Raw genomic sequence first — 6,000 nt, 5'->3', positions numbered from 1 at the left:
CAGGGATCGAAGGATTGAGCAATTTTAGTTTAGTGTTTGATTTAGTCAAGCGAATCAAGAGTTGATTTGAGTGGTTTGTATTTGACAGAAGCTAAATTGCATGAAATTAAAAAGGAGAGGGATAATTGGCAAGAATTTAAAGTGCAGAGGAATTAAAGAGGCTGAATCTTAAAGTGCAAGTAATATAAATTGTAGAAACTTAGATTGCAAGAAATGTAAATTGCAAAATCTTAAAGTGCAAGAAATGTAAATGGCTTGAATTGTAAAGGGAATTGGGAATTGGATTTGCAAAAATTAAACAAGGAAAAGTAAATCTCAACGCATAGAAGAGTAGAAGATGACTTGAATTGAGTCGGATCTAAAACGAAAATGTAAATGAACTTGAAAAACATTAAACAGAGAATTTAAAATGAAAACTCCAGATCTCAGGACCCAAGAGACTAGATAACCGAGTCTAGATCTCAATGCCTTCCTAGATCCAAATGTTGAATTCAATTGCAAGAAATAAAGAAAAGTAAATTGCAGAATGAGTAGAAGAAGAGGCAATGAACAGAAATTGAAATTCAATTATGCAGAAAATTAAACAAGATCCCAAGGTGAGATTGAAACAGAAGTTCATCAATTCTTCACCCAAGATCCAAAGCAAGAAAAGTAAAGAGTGCTAAGCAAGAACAAGGAAGAAGAGAGATCAATTCTCCTTCCCAATTCTCTAGAATTCTAAAGCAACAATTCAAAAATGTAAAGGTGAGCTCTCTACTGTAAGTATGTAAAAATTCTCCAAGGAAGCTCCCTGAAAACTTAAATCCTAAGCTATTTATACACTTTCTTCAAATGGTCTTCAAGCCTTGAATTGGGCCTTTGCTCTTGATGGAATTGGGTTGATAAAAGCCTCTGTTGATTGCTCTTGGAGTTGGAGAGAAACCCATTGTGAACTGGGCCATGAATCATAAAAGCTTGAGTCAAAGTTTGAGGCAAACTTTGGCTCAAGCTTTTCATATCAGCTGCCCCCTTTTACTGCTATCAACGTTTGGGCTAAAGTTTGAGGTCAAACTTTGAGCCAAACGTTGAGCCTTCTTATATGCCTTGTGGCGCCAACGTTTGCCAAAAGGCTTGAGGCAAACGTTGGCGCAAACTTTTGCTCTCCTGGGTGTGTTGATGGTGGCGCCAACGTTTGCCAAAAAGCTTGAGGCAAACGTTGGCGCAAGCTTTTCTCCTCCAGGGTGTTGGTGTGTGGCGCCAACGTTTGCCAAAAAGTTTGAGGCAAACGTTGGTGCAAGCTTTTGCTTCTTCCAGGGAGATTTCAACTTTTCCAAAAGTTTGAGCTAAAGTTTGAGGCAAACCTTGTCTCAAGCTTTTTGTTCTCTCTTGCTCCTAGCCATTCCTTCTTTCTTCAACCTTCTTCAAAGCTCTTTTCCCCTATCATCAATCAACCAAACATATCAAAGCTATGCTCAAAATCATGAGATTGTTATTCTTTCATAGTATATGACAATTATAGCACAAAATCTCATGAAATTGCATTAATTCTTCCATGGTTGATTGAATCAAAGGAAACATGAAATTCTACTCAATTGGCTTACTTATGGCTCAAGAAAGTGCATAAAATCAATTGAAAACAAAAGAAAAAGACTAGTGAAACTAGACTAAGATGACTTGTCATCAATGGCCTCAATCATCTCTTAGTATGTATCTATACTCTGTAAATGGACATATAAATTAAAACAAAGTAAAGAATATTAGAATAAAAAAGAAGGACAAAACACCCACAGGAATGAAAATTATGGTTTGAATGTAACCATATAATTAAGCTCAAAACTCACAGGCTGTGTGTTCTCTAGCTCAAACATCATATATCAGTTATACATGTCATGCAAGTAGAAGTTAAGAGTTCCCATTATTCTCAATGTAAAAAATTTATTTGTTTTGGGTGGCTTTAGAGTTTTAGTGTTCCTCCTTGAAGAAATGTTGTTAACTAACTAACATGTTATGTTCTATATACAAGGTGTGTGGATTGTTTTTGATTATGTTAAGGTCTCTAGTTTACTTCCTTTTTATTTTCAATTTAAACCAAACTATCATATGCTAAAAGGGGTAAACTATACTAATTAATCCACATATTCTATAACTAATAAGTTAGAATTGCAACTAAACTAAATGGCTAAAATATGAACTAAAGTGCAAAATGCAGAAAATAGAATAAAACACATGAAAAGAACAATGTATAAGTACTGAAAGATAAAAATAAAAATAAAGATAAAAATACAGAAAAATAACCAAAGTAAAATAAAAGAGTCTGTAGTGGTTCACCAAAAAATGTGCCAGAGATGGCGACCTCCCCACACTTAAAATAAAGCATCGTCCTCGATGCTCACTCAAGCTGGGTGTGAAAGAGTGTCATCACTGGAAGGATGGGCTGTTGGAGTCTCGGTGGTGGCCTGAGGATCTGCAGACTGGATGAGCATAGGAGGAATCTACTGTAGAGGAGGCTATGACTGGATAGGAATCTCTGCCTCTGCGGTTTGTATCCGGTGTGGCTCCCCCTGCTGTGGTGTAGCCTGCTCTGGTCCTGCCTGTGCAGCCTGGGTGGGTATCTCCTCCTTGTGATCGTCCTCTTCCACCTCAGATGTATCAGAAGGGGTGTCAGGCTCGGAGGGGATGTCGCCACCGGAACGGATCATCAACTTGACGTGCTCATAAGCGACGCTCCATACGATCTAAGCGGGCAAACAGTCGATGCACCAAATGGTAAATAAGCTCAGGAGTAGCTGGAGGTGCGGTGGGTGGGGCAGGTGTAGCTGTGGAAGAAGAAGGGGCGGCTGAAGGTGTGGCTGTCTCATCAGGAGCGGTGAGGAATGGAGGTGTATAGCCCAAAGCCAAAAACTTCCTGTTGTGAGGAATGATCTTCTTGCGGTCTGCAGCAGTCGGCTGTGCATCAGCATCCTCCCAAGGCACGTCAGCTCGACGGCCTAGCTGGGTGACCAGATAGGGGAAGGGGAGGGTGCCTCTGACATGGACCCTGGCCATATATTACCGGATGAATCGTGGCAGATACAGGTCCTTACCCTCCATCACACACCAGAGGAGGGTGATCATAGCAGCAGGCAGCTCCGTCTCATGAGTGCTCGACATAACAAAGTTGCTCAGGATCTGGTGCCAGAGCCGAGCCTCATCATTTAGATACATAAGCTTGATTCCTTTGGGCATTGTGGTGTTCTTACCCATGACCCATGGGACAGTAGGGTCAAGGGCTATTCTCTCCTTGACATCATCCCAGTCGAATCACAGAAACCTCATATCCTCTTTAGCCTTTTGGTAACCGTCAGGCTGATCTGACTTAGGCTGAAAGCGCAGAATATTCTCAATGGCCTCTTCAGTGACCAGTATCTGTTTCCCTCTGAGGTGCACTGCATCCAGGGAAGTCTTGAAATAATTGCAGTAAAACTCTCTTACCCATGAAGCATTGACCTCAGTCAAATTTCTCTCCAAGAAGAACCAGCCTCAGTCAAATTTGTTTGATTCATATAGATATAGAAATGGCGAAAAGTGAAAGCTAATCATCAATAATGTGATTTATTAACCAGGAAAACAGAGGAATAAGAAAGCGAACCCGTGCATTCATGAATTAGTTTGGTAAAAAGCTGAGGAGTGCCAAATTCAAATAGCCAAACCCAAAACATGAATGAATATCAAAACAATTTACAAAAAATTGGGCAGCATACCGGCTAAAATTAGATGTTTCCGGGTAATAAACAGCAGGCAGAATAGTTCATAACAAACTGCAAATAGATATAAATAATATGAACATGAAAGATCAGTCGCAATAGCAGCATAAACAGTAAGAACATTGATGACAAGTCATCTTAGCTTAGTTTCACTAGCCTTTTTCTTTTGTTTTCAATTAAATTATGCACTTTCTTGAGCCATAAGCAAGCCAATTGGGTAGATTTTCATGCTTCCTTTGATTTAACCAACCATGTATGAATTCATGCTATTTCATGAGGTTTTATGCTATAATTATCACATATTATGAAAGAATGAATATCTCATGATTTTGAGCATAGCTTTGATGTGTTTGGTTGATTAATGATAGGTGAAGAAAGCTTGGAGAAAGGTTGAAGCAAGAAGGAATGGCTAGGAGGAAGAGAGGACAAAATGTTTGAGCAAACGTTTGCCTCAAACTTTAGCTCAAACTTTTGGAATAAGTGAAAATGAACCAGGGAGCAAAAAGCTGGAGCAAAAGTTTGCCTCAAACTTTTGTGTAAACTTTTGGGCAAAAAGCTGGAGCAAAAGTTTGCCTCAAACTTTTGTGCAAACTTTTGGGCAAAAAGCTGGACCAAAAGTTTGCCTCAAACTTTTTGGCAAACTTTTGGCATCACAAATCAACACCCTGGAGAGCAAAAGTTTGCGCCAACGTTTGCCTCAAACTTTTTGGCAAACGTTGGCGCATGAACAACACACCCTGGAGAGCAAAAGTTTGCGCCAATGTTTGCCTCTAACTTTTTGGCAAACGTTGGCGCCATGAGTGTGCAAAGGGAGGCCAACGTTGGAGCAAAAGTTTGACCCCAAACTTTTGCCCCAACGTTGGTATCAGCAAAAGAGGGTGGCTGATGTGAAAAGTTGGAGTAAAAGTTTGCCTCAAACTTTTACTCAAACTTTTGCTCAAGCTTTCATGCTTCCAAACCCGGTTCAATTCAGTTCTTCTCCAAACTCCAAGAGCAATCAACCAAGGCCTCTATCAACCCAATTCCATCAAGAGCAAAGGCCCAATTGAAGGCTTGAAGACCATTTGAAAAAAGTGTATAAATAGCATAGGATTTAAGTTTTTCGGAGAGCTTTCCTTTTAGTTTTCATAGAGAGTTTTCGGAGAGCTTTTGGTATTGAGTGAATTTTAATTTCTAAGTCTCGGGGAAGGAGAATTGAATTCCCTTCCTCTTAGTTTTCTTGCTTTCAATTTCAATTACAATTGTCTTGGATCTTGGGTTGGAGAATTGAAGGAAATCTGTTTCAATCTCACCTTGGGATCTTGTTTAATTCTCTGCTTAATTGAATTTCAGTTTCGGTTAATTGCTTCTTCATCTACTTTCTTTGCAATTTACATTTCCTTTGCAATTGTTCTTGTTGGATCTAGGAAGGCATTGAGATCTAGACTTGGTTATCTAGTCTCTTGGGTCCTGAGATCTGAATTCCAATTTTACATCCTCTGTTTAATGCTTTTCAATCTCATTTACATTTCTGTTTTTAGATCTGATTCAATCCAAGTTATCTTCTACTTCTCTGTTCGTTGCAATTTACTTTTCCTTGTTTAAATTCTTCAAATCCAATTCCCAATTCCCTTTACAATTCAAGCCATTTACATTTCTTGCAATTTAAGATTCTGCAATTTACATTTCTTGCGTTCTAAGTTTCTGCCATTTAATTTCTTGTTCTTTAAGATTCAGCACTTTAAATTTCAGTTCTCTTTACTTTCATGCAATTTACCCACTCCCTTTACTTTCTCTGCAATTTAAATTCTGCAAATCACAAATCTCTCAACCAAATCTTGATTCTCTTGACTAAATCAAACACTAAGCTAAAATTGCTCAATCCTTCAATCCCTGTGGGATCGACCTCACTCCCGTGAGTTATTATTACTTGATGCGACCAGGTGCACTTGTCGGTTAGTTTTGGGTGTTTTGGAGAAATTCGTTTTTCCACAAAAATACACCATCAAACATCATATGAACAATACTAACATCACAGCAACAGCAGAATTGCGAAAATTATAAAGCAAGTAGCAAGAACAACGCAATTAAACAGGCCTAAATCCACTAACTACATCCTAGCTACCTAACCACCTAGAATCCACTACAACATACATCGCTAACTATCCTAAATTTAAAGATAAACTGACAAAAAATATGCAAATAATGATGAATGAAAGAAATGTGGCGTTCGGCAGAACCTAGTAGGCGTATGAACTAAGCTAGGCAACTGAGAGATGGCGGGGGTGTGGTTGTGGTG

This window comes from Arachis ipaensis, chromosome B5 (genome assembly GCF_059453495.1).
Source record: "Arachis ipaensis isolate K30076 ecotype BB chromosome B5, ASM5945349v1, whole genome shotgun sequence".
In the NCBI taxonomy this organism is placed as follows: Eukaryota; Viridiplantae; Streptophyta; class Magnoliopsida; order Fabales; family Fabaceae; genus Arachis; species Arachis ipaensis.
Note: the sequence above shows the minus strand (reverse complement) of the source record.